This window comes from Nuphar pumila, chromosome 16 (assembly GCF_984573655.1).
Source record: "Nuphar pumila chromosome 16, dmNupPumi1.hap1.1, whole genome shotgun sequence".
NCBI classification, from domain to species: Eukaryota; Viridiplantae; Streptophyta; class Magnoliopsida; order Nymphaeales; family Nymphaeaceae; genus Nuphar; species Nuphar pumila.
The window spans coordinates 83,354,723-83,372,396 of NC_143264.1; the positions used below are offsets into that span (position 1 = coordinate 83,354,723).

The window sequence follows — 17,674 nt, forward strand, 5'->3', positions numbered from 1 at the left end:
ATGCTCAGGGATTTTGTAAGATGGTTGATAAATGAATTACAAGTATTTTTTTCAGTCTAATTGCTTATTTTATGTTAAATTTGAGTTTTTTTTTTTAATTTAATTGTGTAGGAGTAGTTGATAGCAGTAGATTTTCTCATGACCTAGCTCGAGGTTATGACAAAGAATGACAAAAAAAGTCCACCCGCCATAAGACACAAACAACTTGGATTTGAAAGTCGTGTTAGAGATGGCAGTGGACCAGGGAGAAATGGGGCCCCACACTACCTTGCCTTGTTTGGACAGGGGATGGAGGACATGAAACAAGAATGGAGATTAAAATCAAAACTCGTGCAGGGATGGAGGCAGGGATGGATTTACGCTTTCCCCTGCCTCACCTGTCTCCGCCCTGATCCATGCTTTGCCCCACCCTGCCCTGCCCCCAATCCTTCTTTAGGGATGGCAATCGGCCTAGGGAAAATGGGGCCCCGCCTTGCCTCGCCCCCGTTTGGATCGGGGATGGAGGACATGAAATGGGGATTGAGGTGGAAATAGAGGTTAAAATCAAAACCCATGCAGGGATGGAGGGCAGGATTTTGAAATGGGGCGGGGTGGAGACCTTGTCCCCCACCCCATTCCACTGCCATCCCTAGTCCATGTCTATTCCTGAATGAGACGGTATTCAAAAGCAAAATTTATATGGTTTGTGAGGAGCATACATCGCGAGTATACCAAGCCATAATACAGGAAGATCTAAGTTTTTGGAGACCATAATTTTTGTGAAGAATAAACATTCAACATGGTGTGAGGATGCAAACAGCTTGTATAAAGCATGTTTGTGTCAATGAGCAACAGAGCATGGTGAGCCAATAACCCACAGGTCCCAGGATCAATACCTAGCACTGATATCATAACTATAACGCCCCAAAATTTAACCCAATTTTTTTTTAAACAACGAAAATATTCAATTTAACCAGGCTAAGCATTTCAGGTGCATCACAAGAATTATCAGAGCAATTAATATTCATTTCATTTTTAATAAAAGTTTAAAATATAAGATCAGAGTTCAAAATAACTGAATAACATATTTAACAATAACTAAAATGAAACATAACATCTCGAGAACACAATAGATCATATATCTTGGTCCGCACACCATCCTGCAACCTTTCTTGATATTTTACTCTTCTCTTAAAAAATAATAAAATAATTTATGTCAGACTACAACTAGTCTGCGTAGGAGAATGCTATGATTTTGCAAATATACTATGTAATAAGTATGTAATGTAATTGAATAAATATGAACAATAAAGCATGAGACTAAGCATATCATATTTACACAATTAACATGAACTAATCAAACATATAACACAGTTATATTTCACGAACTAGCATGAAATGAATCATCACATATTCAAGTAAATAATCACATTTTTAAATCACTAATCACATGCTCAATTATTAATAACATGCTCAAGTAACTAATAACATGGTCAAATAACTAATCACATGTACAAATATAAAATTTTATAGTCTTATGTTTGAATGATACACACAAAATGTTTAATTTAAGTTTTGCTTGAATTATCCCGTGGGTACTCACAAGCCAAGGTAACCGTAACATAAGAGAACATTTAGGGGTTTATTATGCTTGGTGTTTGATTAACCTGAGCGTCTAACTGAAACTAAAATCTTAAGAGAGCGGTTGAATAACCGAGAGAACCTCCCAAAGGCCCAAATAACATAATGCATCATTAACTTTTGCAGAAGAACATGGAGCTACCGCCTAGAATAAAATTTGGTAGACTGGGTTCCCTAACTCTAAGGATTGGGAACCAACGAGCCATTGTCGCTCGAAGCAAGAAACACATGTTCTTGGAGTTGTGTACCTCCTACCATCTTTAAGGTAAGCCTGAATCTAAGTGAGTTACAATATTATTAATTTGTATTACCTGATTTGTCGGGGTCTCCCTGATCTGAACTCAGTACCTCAAAGACACTGGAGTTTTCAAAAACATTAAATCATACCACAGTAGTAGTAGATCCTCAACCATTCATACCTGAAATAGGTATGTTAACTGACCTTTATCCATTTACTTTTGCAGACCCACCCAGAGTGCTCTAGTACCTTTAAACCATCAAGCACGAGTGCCCTGGTATCTTTAAACCTGTCATGCACATATATACATATATATTTGAATCTACATGTGTTTTCATTTTCTAATTTTGAGGGCTAGTGTGTGACCCTCAACATACACGCTTGTCACTTATATGCCCACAGTAAACTGACCTGCTGGCGTGGTTAAGAGATCACCATTTCTTTTTACCAATGACAAATTGCCACAACCTACCATTAAGTTTTATACTTCATGTCTCACACATGGTGACGTGCGCTGACAACCTTTGCCAAACAAGCAGAGACCCATTTGATTCATTTAGAGATCATGCTATGTAATCTCAAAGTTTTTGTAGTACATTTATATACATCTATTCTCAATCATCTTTGCGTTCGATCATTCCAGATGATATACAACTTAATGACATTTAAACGTCTCAATAAATATATAACCTTATATGCATGTGAAAATCAATTTAATATGCCGCTAAATATGTGATTGAGCATCATCTTAATATGCAACTAAATATACATGAAGCATCAACTTATTATGTAGCCTCATGAAATTGAATATCGACTTAATATGCAGTTAATTATGCATTTGAGCATCAACTTAGTATGCAGCTGGATATGCATTTGAATCTCACTTGAATATACGACTATACATTCATCGAGTATCAACTAAGGATATAGCTAAATAGGCATTCAATCAACAACTGAATATGCTACTAAATATGAAGTTGAACATCAACTTAATTTGCACTAAATAGTCATTGAACATCAACTTATTATGCAACTTCATATGAAATTGAACATCAACTTAACATGCAATTAATTAGGCATTTGCATATCAACTGAATATGCAACTATACATGCATTTGAGTATCACTTAATATACAACTAAATATGCCGTTGAACATCAACTTTATATGCAGCTTAATATCCTGAACTAGAAATCATAAATTACCATATGGTAACCAAAAAGGCCGATTCCACAAAATAAATACCTATATTAGTCACTGTCATGGTTGTTTAAATAAGATACAAACTTTCATTATATATCAGTCGACAACTACATGATACAATTGAAATACATTCAAAACAAAATTTCTAACATTTTCAATGTCCTTACAATATAAACAGTGGTTAACCTATGCTATGTACCTAACAAGCAATCCGTTGAGTTGTTTGTTTCATCCTTGTTTTAATGAGATTACCATTAGAAACATGAGACACTTCAATTGAATAAGTGAAACTAGAAAAGGTATAGAACTTTCATAGTCGTATGAATAAAAGACCATTTAATGCTTGAGTAAGAGTAGCTGCAAAGCCCAGTAAAACTTCTGTGATTCATGCATAAACCAAGGACATGAGGATTATGCATAACATTGTATAATATCCTTTTTGGCAATATCCCAGGGCTGTTTAACATAAAATGGAATCTATATCTTTGTGTAAAATTAACTCCCACACACAGTACCTGATAATGGACAAAACTACAAGATCAAACTACCATGCATACAAAATGATCAGAGGTCTGATCGTTTTATGCCAAGATCAAACATAACTTAGGGTTGGACAAGCCTAAATTTTTTTGCAGACTGCATGTTCAAGAATTCAAATTATTCACAAAACAGTTCATATATTTTCTTGTAAAAAAAATTCTGAAACACAAATATTAATATTGCCCTTGTACCAACAATAAGGTTCTACCAAATCGTCAATTTTATTCAGAATATCTTATTCGTTTAATTGACTTTACTTATTTATCTATGCATAGTACTACAACCTTGAGCATTTAGAAGGTGTAACAAGAATCAAAATCCTACATCTAAAAATTCATTTTATGACAAACAATAACATGACTGACAGAGATACAAGACTCACAAATTTAAGTTATGATAAAAAAATGATATCAAGTCTGATTAACAATATTGAATCTAAAGAACTCGAATCATGAACAGAATTTGATGAGCATAATACCCAATCATATGCACAATACTTAAATCAGGGTACCTGCTCATACTCAGGGACTTATATATATATGTTAAAAAAACATGCAGGTAAATATGTAGGTTGTATACTCAGGCAATGCAAAAAAAATCAGCTATACCCCCCCCCCCCCCCCACACACAAAAAAAATTGTCATTCACATCATTAGATAAATAGAACACAAAAAAACGTCAGTGCAAGGATTTTTCCTTTTTTTGGGGGTTTACAGTGAGACATTTCATGCTTGAAACAGTGTACGTAAGCAACAAGCACAATGAATCCTACTTATGAATCGTGAATCCTAAAAAATTTTGTTGATTTCTCCCTTCCAACTGTCATGACTCCGTAAACTGTCTTCTTTCCGCACCGTGCAAGGGAGAGAGAGAGAGAGAGAGAGAGAGAGAGAGAGAGAGAGAGAGAGAGAGAGAGAGAGAGAGAGAGAACGAGAGGAAACTCCCCATCTTCAGCCCATCTAGAAAGGGCTGGAGAGGGGGGGGGGCATCACCCTCCTCTTGGTCTATTTAAGATAAAAGAAAGAAAGGAAAGAAAGAAAAGAGAAAAGGAAAAAAGAAAACAGAGAGAAAGATAACGTGAGGGAGAGAGAATTGGGTTTAAGAAACACGTGAGGGGGGAAGATGGAGGAGGATGTGGAGATCGTGGGTGGCGGGGTGGGAAGGTGGGTCGGTTACCCCCTTCTCAGCTGTGTGAAAGGCATTTTTACGCAGTTGTCGCCCCTTCACATCCTTAACAAAAAGAAACTTAAACCCTACTTAGGGTTTACGTATTCACTCTTTTAATACACTTTACTTTTTTTTCTACTTATTACCTTTTTAACATGTATGCGAGTTTGGATCGACCGAGCTCGTGACCCGCGACCCACTTATAGTTGGGTTCACATTTTGGGCCATTCAGATCCATCTGAGGATCTGACTCTTTCAAATTTTAAAGTACTAAATTTTTCGATTATGAACCCAAATTAAATTTCTATGGATCCAATTACGTTATCTTGGATTCTAAGTGACTTGTTGTAAAATTTCAATTGAATACTACCCTATTTACCTCTCCAATGTCCAAGATCCAAATAAAGAAATGTGGATCCAACCATCGCATGTGCCATTACGAATCCCTCTAAAGTGTTATAGGTCCAATATAGAAATTTTCTCATTAGAATTTCGATTTAAACTTCGTGGATCCACTCCTTTATTCTGGATCCAAAATCAAATCTGACCATGATATGGAGGGTCCAATGCTAGAGATCTGATCCATTAAACCGATATCTAGTATTAAATATCCAATTAAAATGTTTGAGATTCAATATCTAAGATCCAAATAAAATATCAAAGATTCAAACAGGATATCTGAGATCCAAATACAGATAAACAAATAAAATCATAAAACAACCTTGTACCAGCTTAAGGACATAAATTTCAAGTTTATTTATCTGATAAAATTCATGGGTATTACATGAAGTTTGGTTGGTCTGCCACTTAGACCCTAACTGAGACACCAATAAGGCCTGGCAAGTCAGGCCATCCGAAAATATTAAGTCATTTTTTTTTAAACCTTGAAATATCCCTATGTTTTATATATATATATATATATATATATATATATATATATATATATATATATATATATATATTGAAAGGAAACAAAAATAAGGTATGCATTTAATATGCATAGACACACACGTATATAGGTCCAGTGATGCCTGCACATGAATATCCAAATTTAGGTTGCATGGACATTCATTGCTCACATGTGCATGAATATGCATACTTTCATTCAGTAAAGTATGCAGGTACAAAAAACACAACATGAACATTCAACTTACATGCATATACCTATTCAAGTACACATGCATATTCAGATTTGCGTAAATTCATAAGCTAATAACCCACCATTATGCATACCTTTAATGAAGAACATATGCATATAAAATATTTCATCGCGTGCTTACATACATCTAATGATCCATAACATGGATCATCGATGAAAATCTATAATATCAAAATGCAAACACATAACAAACTATTTTTATCATGAAATAAATTTTGTTTTAGCATGAAAATGAGCATACATAGAAATTTATTTTTGAAAATGTGAATAAAATTGAAAACGAATCCATGGAAGCGGATCCATAAATCCTCTTTCATATATTTTAGAGTAAACATATAGATCTACTCTTCTCATAGATTTTTGTCAAAATAATGCATGGAAAACCCATCTACATTCAGTTTCTCACTTGGTTTAAGAGAGGGAACATGTACCTTTAACCGTAGATCGAAGAAAGAACAAGAAATAATGGTGAAAAGAATTGGATGGCTTGAGAAGAAGGCTCCTCCTTCTTCTTCCTCTCTCTTACACAATGCAAAAAGAAGTTAGTTCACGGAGTCATGACAGCTGGAAGGGGGAAATCAACAAAAAAAACCAGGAATCACAAATCACAAGTAGGATTCACTATACTTATTGCTTACATACCCTGTTTCAAGCATGAAATGTCTCACCGTACCCCCCCCCAAAAAAAAATGCAATGTCGGTTTTTCTGTGTTCTATGTATCTAATGACATGAATGAGAGTTTTTTTTTTGGGATGAGCTGATTTCCTTTATTACCTGAGTATACAAACTGCATATTTACCTGCATATTTTTCGAATATATATATATATATATATATATATATATATATATATATATATATATATATATATATATATATATATATATATATATATATATATATATATATATATAAGTCCCTGAGTATGAGCATGTACCCTGATTTAAGTATTATGCATATGATTGGGTGTTGTGCTCGTCAAATTATGTTCATGATTCAAGTTCTTTAGATTCAATATTGTTAATCAGACTTGCTATAATTTTTTTTTAACTGTAAAATTATTCAAGTTAACAAGGTTAAACATTTCAGGCACGTCACAAAAATCATCAAAGCAACTAACATTCATTTCATTTATAATAAAAGTTAAACCATAAGTTTAGAGTTCCGGATAACTAAATGACATAATTAACAATAACCAAATTAAATTTAAACATCTCGAAAACATAATAAAAATCATATGTCATGATCTGTATATCATCCTGCAACCACTCTTGACCTTTTACTCTTCACTTTAAAAAATGGTAAAATAATTTGTGTCAGACTAGAATCAATTTGCATAGAAGAATACAATAATTTCTCAGATGTACAGTGTAATAAGTATGCAATGTGATTGAATAACTATACACAATAAAGCACGATACTAAGCATGACATGAAGGAATAAGTAACAAGAAACTAATTTATTGCATATCACAATTCCAACTCACAAAGAAGCATATCATGAATCATCACCTAATCAAATAAATATTCACATGTTTAAATAATTAATCACATGCTCAATTAACTAATCACAAGTTAACATGTTCATTAATAAAGCTCACATTCTTTTGTCTAAGTGATAAGAAATTAAATTTAATGTTTCTCTTAAATTATTCTGCATGTACTCGCAGGCCAAGACAACCATAACAGAAGAGAACATTCGGGGGTTTATTATGCATTGGTGTTTTATTAACCCGAATGTCTAACTAAAACTGAAATCCTAAGAAAGTGGTTGAGTAACCGAGAGAACCTCCCAAAGGCCTAAAATAGTATGGTGCATCCCTAACTTCTGCAGAGGAACGTGGGGCTACTGTCTAGGACAAAAATTGGTAGTCTGGGTCCCCTAACTCTAAGGACTAGGAACCAATGAGCCATTGCCGCTTAAAGCTAAAAATATGTATCCCCGGAGTGGTGTACTACCTACCATCTACAAGGTAAGCTCGAATCTGATTGGGTTGCTTATCTTATTAAGTTTATTACCCGACTTATCAGAGTTTCCCCTGACCTGAACCTAGTCACTCAAAGATACTAGAGTTCTTCAAATTTTTTGAATTCTAACACTGTAGTAGTAGATTTTCAACCATGCATACCTTAACTAGATATGCTACCCATTTTATCAACTTACTTGAGCAAACCCACTAAAAGTGCTCTGGTACCTTTAAATCGTCAAGCATGAATGCCGCGATACCTTTAAACAGTCAGTCGTTTCTCAAGGAATGCGTAGAACACTTTCTTATGACTATGATGATGAATTTGAGTGAGAACGAGATAAGAAAATGAGGTTTTTGCAAAGTCAATTGCTCGCTGAACAAACTCAGATGACAAAGATAAAATCTAGACTTTGTGAATTAGAATTAGAAGAAGAGCTTCATCATAAATCAGATCTGCGTCGATCCTTGAGGGCGTGTGGGTGGTCCGACCCACATCAGTACTCGTATGCGTGTAGAAAGATGGATCCACCTAGGAGATCCAGTCGGGAGTCTAGTGCTTCAAATCTGAAGGTCCATTATATGAATTTTTTATAAAGAGAATTGAGGTAGAACTCTCGTATGTATGTCTTATCCTTTAGTCCCCATCCCAACCCCACTTCATTTAAATATGATAATTCCATGGTTAGGTTTGAGAAAATCTCATGTGTAAGTGGCCAGAACGAAGGAAGTTATATTTCTTCTGACTTAGGATCTCAACAATTTGAAGAAGTCATATTGAAAAATGATGATTGAGATAGCAAAGAAGAGTCTCAGTATAAAGAAATTAATCACACACTTATTATTTTCACAAAGGAGCATCCCGAGGAGCCATTTCATGAAATGAATGGTGGACCGATATTCAATAAGGAAATCGGGAAGGAACCCTCACCTAAAATTGAGGATGTTCTTATGTGTGAAATTCTTGATGAACCAATTTTTAAGAAAATGTATAAGGAGATGTCCCACATCTCTTCATTTTAGGAAATTAAACCTATAGAAGACAAGTCTGGTGTCAATCTTGATGAACCAGTCTTCGAGAAATTTTATGAGCACATAGAAGAAATAGTTTCCTTCAAGATGCGACTGACATTATTGTCAACAATAACTTCTCAGTCCTTATTAGTGAATTCATCTTCGATAAGAATGTCAAGATTATAAAGCCCTATTATAGTACTGAAAATTCGATCGAGATGTGTGATAAGGAGCTTTTAGAAATTGAAAATTTAGAAGTTCAAAATGAAATGTTGCTTGTTGAGTTGTTCGAAAATTCTGAGATGAATACTTTAAAAATGGCAATCATGAAAACTCTATTTTTTTTTTACCATCAGGATTTTATTGATAATCGTGCTTCTGTATCTTTGATAAATTTAGATAGTAATTTTGCTCTATTAGTATATTTTATTGCTTATTTTTAAAATGAATTGTCTTATGATTGCAAAACCCTGTGTGTGAAGTTTGATATTGTGATTAGCATGATACATAAATAATTTTTATCTATGACTGATCTGAATGTTGTTGTAATCGTTAGGGCCCTAATACATTGTCAAATTATTAAATATCAAGTCCTGGAAATATTTGTGTTTAAATCTAATTTGTCTGAATTAGATTGTGCAAGGAATGTTAATTTGCATGTTTTTAGTTAAACTATAAAAAATTGTGAGAATCTATGTAAATATTTGAGTAAAAACCCAAGTATGTTTGTCTTGCATGATAAAAATGTTAATGTGTTATTATCTGATAGTAATTTATAATATTTGTCGAGCATGCATAATGGTTTAAGTATATATCTGATGTTGTCTATATTGCATAGTACATTTATTTTTCCTGTGGACAGACTCTGCGTTGATTTTTATTTTGAATATTTACAAGGATTATGGAGCTTCGCATGAGAAGATCAAGGCTCTGAGGATGAAGCCTTTCGACCCAAGGGGAATGATGCAGAGCATCCTGAAGATTCAAGCTTTGAAGACGAATTGGATCCAAATCCAATTCCCATGATTCAATCCAACATGTGATCCATGGCAGATCCAATTAAGCATGACCATTTGGGTCCAATTGGATCGCTGCGTACCTAGATCCATTTTTAATATCGTGTTGTAATATCTGAGATATTTTATATCTTTCTCAAAGATTGTACTTTTATGCTTCGATTCCATTGCGTCTTCATGGAATCATATTTTTCGATATTTTGTCGGCAATCTTTATTTCATGTAATCTTTTTTTATTTATTTTTTTGAGCCAAATTCTATGAATCCAGATAGTTCTGGTGCCCTATAGTATTCTTTTTTGGCAACATATGGTGTATGAGGATCATAGGTAGTTCTTTATTCTTCGTAATTGTTTTTTTTTGCAGGATCCAATTTGTTGCTCAATCTGGATCCGAATCTCGATCCATTTCAATGGAACCCTAGTTGGCATCATTTAGAGTGGACCATTTTGGTCTCCATTCAAATTTTAATCTTGACTAGTCCAAGTCAATATGGTTGTTGGTCACTTAATGAACCTTGGCTAAAAATAACCTAGTCAAAATTGTGGGTTGTACTATTCTTAGAAATGCCATTTTCCGCTTTAATGTGGCTCTTCTCTAAGATCCAAGTCTATTAATGAAGGGAGGTCAACCAAGGGGTGACTTTAGTTATGGAAATTTCAAAATTTTCTTGGTGGAGAAGAAGTGTTTGAAGGGTGAAGACAGTTTCAGTATTGTGGCTGTATCTTCTTATATACCATTCCAAATTACATGATGTTTAACTTGTTGAAAAGCTAAGATATTGCCTTATAAGTTTGTTGTTTACCATTTTGTGTGATTCAGCTCGGCTAAGCTGCTAAAATCCCTAACAAGTTTCTCGTTGACAACATCGAGCCCTTTTGCTGGTGGAAAGCTCGAGTTTGTGAGTTTTTTTTAGAATTCCTTTGATGAAAATCGACCTTGACGTGTTGCTGTGTAATCACTTGGGTTCGTCATTGTTGGGTGTTCAAGCTGCAGTTCATGGTGTTTTAGTTCAGTGTCGGTTGCTTCTCAACGACATCCCATGGTCATCTTCATCCGGATAAAAAAATCGTTGGTCCACTTGTTCTTTCATTTTCGTTATTTTATCATATGTGTTTTGTTTCTCTCATAGCATATTGCTTGCAAGTTGCAATAGGTTATTTGGTGTTTTTTTGATTGAATGATTAGAGGTATTTTATGTTATGAATTGATTCTACTGTTCCTAAAAAACATTTAGTTCAGTGTCGGTTGCTTCCCAACGACGTTCCATGGTCATCTTCATCCAGATAAAAAATTTGTTGGTTCACTTGTTCTTTCCTTTTCGTTATTATATAACTTGGTTTTCTGTCAAACCCGAATTCTGAGTTATGAGAGACATCTCTAAAGAAATGATTGTATTGGTCTCGATACTAGTCGGTTTCTGGCGTTCTTTAGCTTCTCAGAAATCTAAGACGATCATCTACAACTTTGTAGTTGAGGTCATTGCATGAATCAACCTTATGCATCCTTGAAAAGTGTTGATATGATTTTTGTCTGATAGGAGTTCACTGTCACCTATTTAGTTCATAACACACTTGAAGGTGTTTAGTATTTTTTAATTATCTGAGGATTCTCTGCATAAAAATTCAATTTGTTTGATTCTGTGAAAAGCTAAAACTTAGATCTAAAACTTTCGTGTTTAAAGTTATAGTTGAATCCTCATTTAGGTATCGCCAAAATATCAATCTTTTTACTACTATTGAATAGTTGGAAATTTAATTTGTTTGTCATTATCACCTACCATTTAAAAAATTCAAAAATTTGTAGTGACTTATAGAAAACTCAGAAAAATCCAAATCTTAGTTCTTTAAAAGGTCTGGATCTGGCCTACATTTTCTCAGTTGGTAGTTTTCACAAACTCTAGTGTTTGAAGGGTAAAAAACCCCTTCGAACAAACTATGTACGGAGTCTGGAAGTATATTAAAGATATGTTTGTCCGTCCCAGTCTCAAGTCTATGGAACAAACACCTCTGATCAGAATCCAGTGATTTCAGATTCATTGAAAAGGTGTGTGAATCATGCACTATTTTTTTTTTGGACCGCCTCTATCGAAACAGAGTGCACATGTCCCGAAATTCCTATTTCCTTGAATCCTATTTGAACTCATCTTCGTGAAAGCTTCTGCGCGTGTTAAGATCCGTTTGGATCTTGGATCATGGATTGGTGTTCATCGAGTCCACATTAGATAGCTTGATGATTCCCAATTTGTCTCCGAATGACTGTCAGTCAGTAAATTATTTGATCAATTTTCATCCATTTGCCACTAAACTGGACAAAGTGCAGTCTGCTTTGGGGCTAAGAGAATCTATTACGACGTTTGCTTTTTTCAGATGATAGGAAATAGTAAAATCATAGTCCTTTAGGAACTCCAACCAACACTGTTGTTGCATATTTAACTCCTTCTGTGATAATAGGTATTTAAGACTTTTATGATCTGTAAATACCTCGAATTGTTCTTCATACAAATAATGTTGCCATATCTTTAGAGCAAATACTACGACTGTCAGTTTCAGATCATGAGTTGGATAATTCCGCTCATGGATCTTTAGTTGACGAGATGCATATGCTATAACTTTGCCATTTTGCATTAAAATGCATCCTAACCCTGTACCTGATGCATCTAAATACACCACAAAACCATCCTAACCAGATGGTAAGGTCAGAACGAGAGCAGTTGTAAGCCTCTTCTTCAGGGTTTGGAAGCTCTCATCGCACATATCGGTCCATTCAAAGTTTATCCTTTTTCTAAAAAGTTTGGTCATAGGCAGGGCGATCCACAAAAAGTCCTGAATGAACCTTCGATAATAGCCTGCCAAACCAAGAAAACTACTAATGTCGCTCATATTTTTCGGTTGTTTCCAGTTCAATACAACTTCAACCTAACATTTGACACCAATTATCATGATACTTTTATTGTTTTATCTACATTATTCATGACATAACTATGAAAATGTAGTTACCTTAGCTGAGTCTACCGATACTCCATCTCTTGATATGACATGGCCTAAGAATATGACATTCTCAAACTATAATTCACACGTAGAGAATTTAGCGAACAACTAATGTTTCTTAAGAGTCTCCGACACAATTCTCAAATGGTTCCGATGTTGCTCCATGCTTTCTAAATATATTAGTATATCGTCAATGAAGCCGATCACAAAAGTATCCAAGTATAGTCTAAATACCCAGTTCATTAAATTCATAAATATGTTGGGAGTATTTATGAGTTCGAACGATATCACTACAAACTCGTAATGTTCATACCTTATTCAAAATGTTGTCTTTGAGATATCATCGTCCTTAATTCTAAGTTGGTGACACCTAGATCTGAGGTCAATTTTTTAGAATATTTTTGCCTTTTACATTTGATCGAACAAGTCTTCGATGCGAGGTAGTGGATACTTAATTTTAACCGCTGCCTGATTCAGCATTCGACAATCTATGCATAATCTCATAGATCCATCCTTCTTCTTCACAAAGAGAACTGATACTCTCCATAGCAATACAACCTTACATTCACAATAAAATGCAAGATATGTGCATGAAGATCTTCTTGATTAACATGTTAAGAAGAAAACATATCAGCAATTGTAATCGAGAGCAAATATATAACTAATGTTTTTGAGATTGGCATGTTTAGATGCTCAAACAATGATGTGTGGTGAAGCCATGAATCCAGCCAGAATGAGGTCCCCTGTGTTGGATATTTTAAATCGGGTCCAGCTCTAAATGTGACCAGGTTTGACACAAGACACTAATGAAAGTTTTAGTGGAGCATTATTGAAGAATTAGTGGGGAGAGGGTTACGTGAATATAAAGGGCTCACATTTAATATGGCGTGTAACGGGTTCACATAATGCCGTGTATGTAACCTCCACTCACCTCCCACTATAAATTGAGGCATGGTTGCTTGATGAGAACAACCAAGGTGTCCTCTATCTCTCATTTGAGTTTGGGTCCCGCTCACCATCAACTTGACAGTTTGCGCTCATCGTGCGCTCATAACCCAATGTTGGCGTTCATAGAAACTAGAACCAAAATGTAAAAGCAAGAATACATACTGGTAGACGCCGTGCACCTGCGCCAATGCTCATTTCATTCATGGTGTTTACCAGTATGTATTCTTGCTTTTACATTCTGATTCTGGTTTTTATGAACACCAACACCCTCACCATCCCCTAATCGCCAGAACAAACTGCACACCAAAATGAAACTTCGCCAGCCATGAGATCCTATTTTGTTGTATTTAGGAAACCACTATGAGGTCCTCTGAAGGTATTTTGCATACATCAACTGGACCCAAGGGTTTGGATATTTTTGAATGATATCCCAACCTCGGTTAGCTAAACATGCCGAATTATCCTCTCTCAAAGGTTTTACTCCAAGTCCCTCTTTCTTCTTTAGGTCGTCTGACTCTATCCCATGCAAGTTCAGATTATCATAGCTTGTCATATTTTGGATTTATCATAGTTTCCAGCTTGCTATACCAACAGCCACCAACTTATATGAACACATTTCAAATAAAACCCCCTAGAGGTGTATAATAACATGTTTGTCCATTTTTTAATTAAGCAGCTCATTACGAATAATAAAAAACAATTTAGTCATTTTTTTTTAAGGGAATAAAGGTCTGCTGAATGATTTTTATGCCCGTCTTTCAAGCATAACTTATAGGAAAACTTCCATTTAAGGGACAACCTTTTGCCCTTAATTTCAAATATGAGCTCACATTTCTGAAATTTCAAATACCTGTCAAACTTTTGATGAAAACAGTCAAAATAAGGACAGGTCAATATCTATCACCTTGGAAGAACGTGATTCCCTTTTGTTTTCTTGTGTTGTCCCTTGAAAATTGAAAAGTATTCATTCATCCTTGTAAGAAAAGAGAAAGGAAACAGTTTGAATTCTCAATGCTGAAGGTCACTATTGTAATTTGGATTGTGATTTTAGCTAAGTTAAAGGAGAGAAACAAATGCAGGCCTTTATTTGACAGTTTCCAGTAAAATAAAGGCTCATATTTGGAATTTGAAAAATACTAGGCACATATTTAGATTTACGGACAAAAGGTTGACCCCTAAATGAAATTCAAAGAAGACGGCTGAAAGCAATAGCTGAAACATTAGGCAATTTTTTGTAAATAGCTAATAAGTTAATTAGCTTTTTGTGAATTGCTCATTCAACAAAGCAGAAAAGCACGTCAACTAAACAAACAATTGACCCGTTCTTGAACGTTAGGATCGCTTGTGAGTCGAACCAACCTGACCAAGCGGGTTTAGACCTAACTTTTACTTAAACAAAATGAGATCTGTCTCCGAATTCAGTACATGAATGTTTTGCTTTCGAATCCAAGTTTTTGTTGGATTTAAAACCCGAAGAAACCGCACCGGGCACGAATTCCTGGTCGCGCTGGCTCAGCCTGTCATACCTGATGACAGCATAAAACTTTGAGGCTAGGACCTCTCCACTGAGACCAATGCTACATGCTTGAATCTATATATGTTTGAATTCGAAGAAAATTGAATCACACCAAAATCCAAATCCAAATAATATAAATGTCAGATTTTAAGCAAGTTGGATCTGGATTCAGATTTGGCTGATTATTTCATAGTTTTTTTTTTACAGCAACCCTTTATAAAAGCCCGTATCACCATCCCACACTGTCATCACTCTCTCTCTCTCTCTCAATTATCAAAAAGTGGGAAAAGATAAATGGCTCAGATTCGCTACTTTTTGGCTGCTCTGCTCTTCATCCTCATTGTGGATGCGGCTTCCGGTGGCTCTGTAAGTATCATCATCATCATCACCATCACCATCATCACCGTTGTCCATGTCCGTGACAAACACAATCATAATCAGCACCATGACTGCCATGCATTCTCATCAAATCCTAGCTACCATCCATCCTGTTTGCCATCATGTCCTTTCACCGATGATCATGACAACACAACACTAATTACCCATCATCTAGCATCACTTTTACAATCATCATCACAACAGTATGTATGCTTATCATGTTTAATGTTATTTTTCTTCATCATCATCATCGATGAAAGTATATGTATGTATGGTTGTGACAGAACGACGAATGTGTCTATACCGTATACATGAGAACCGGGTCCATAATGAAGGCGGATACCGACTCCAAGATATCCCTCACCGTCTCCGATTCATCCGACGGCCTTGGAGTCTACGTGGCGGACATGGAGACGTGGGGGCGTATGGTGGACGGCCACGATTACTTCGAGCGCGGCAATCTGGACATCTTCAGCGGGAGGGGGAGGTGCCTGGACCGTCCGATCTGCTACCTCAACCTCACGTCCGACGGCACGGGGCAGCGCCCCGGCTGGTTCTGCGAGTACGTGGAGGTGACGTCCACGGGGCCCCACCTGGGTTGCAGCCAGACCACCTTCTACGTCCACCAGTGGCTCTCCTTGGAAGCCCCTCCCTTCCTCCTCACCTCACTCATCGATGGTTGCGGCATCACCACCGACCCAGCTGGGAAGTCCATCTTCTATGGCCCTAATGCTCATGATGGATCATCGTCATCATTTTCATCATGAGCATGATCATCCATCCATGATCCATCGTTATCATCATGATGATGTGACTTTGTGTCTCTCTCTCTCTACTCTTTTTTTTTCGAGTATTTTATCCTTTAAGCACGGATGCACGAGAGAAATTTCCTTAGATTTATAGTCTCATTTAGAATTTTGTTTTCAAATATCCGACTCATTCCCCGGCTAAGTTAAAAATTTATAAATGTGCAAAAATAAATAATTCTAAATGGTATTTAGATTACCTGGATCGGTTCTTGATCAAATCGGGTGCCCGAGATGGGAGGAAATGGGTGTGAAGATGGTATTCAATGAGAGTGTAATTAATACCCACAGGTGTTTGGAACACTGTTTTGGAAGATGAGAATGGTGTTGGGAGTGTAGATGAGAGTGAATATGGACCATTTTCAACATCTTCATAAAGATTGTTTATCATTGCCATCAACTATCTAATTTGTTAGGCTCACCCAAGCATCAACCTCAAGCTTCCTAATAATAATGGCCATAAAACTTGCATCTATAAGCTAGTGATGAATAGGATTAGATATAAATCCAACCATATATCTCATTCCAAAGAATGATTTTAATCCAAAACACTTTGAATATGTAAATCTAAATCCATATAAAAAACAAAACTTAGGTTCAAACCAATTAAATAAGTCCAATTCATTTTTCTCCCAGTATTAAGAACACAAAAAATTTAAGTATATGTCAGATATTCAATTGAAAGAGTTAATTCAATTATATTTGAAAAAAATATATCTAATTGCCAAAGAATTTAGATATAAGTCAAATATCCAAATGAATACGAGTCTATTCAGTTAAATTTGACAAAAAAAAATATCTGATTGATATTAAACCTAAGTATGGATTTTTATATACAGATTCTAAGTCCATGTATGACAACAAATCCAAATAGGATGCATTGATGTTATGGAATCAATATTGTTTCTGATCCAAATCCATTACCCGACCATTGTGTGGGATTTGGGTTATCTAGATCCAAGTGAATATGAAACAACTAAGACGAGAGAGAGGTGACTGTCTTTCGGTAACTACTCACCGGAGGTGAACGTCTTTTGATATCTACTCACTGGAATCCTTTCAAAGTAAGGAGTTATAAATACTCTTCACTGTGAAAGGAATTAAAAAAAAGGATA

At 35.5% G+C, this 17,674-nt stretch overlaps 1 pseudogene; it reads left to right on the forward strand.

Moving 5' to 3' along the window:
* The first annotated feature begins 16,064 nt into the window (after positions 1-16,064).
* LOC149813885 (PLAT domain-containing protein 3 pseudogene) lies at positions 16,065-16,520 on the forward strand (annotated as a pseudogene).
* Positions 16,521-17,674: the final 1,154 nt, after the last annotated feature.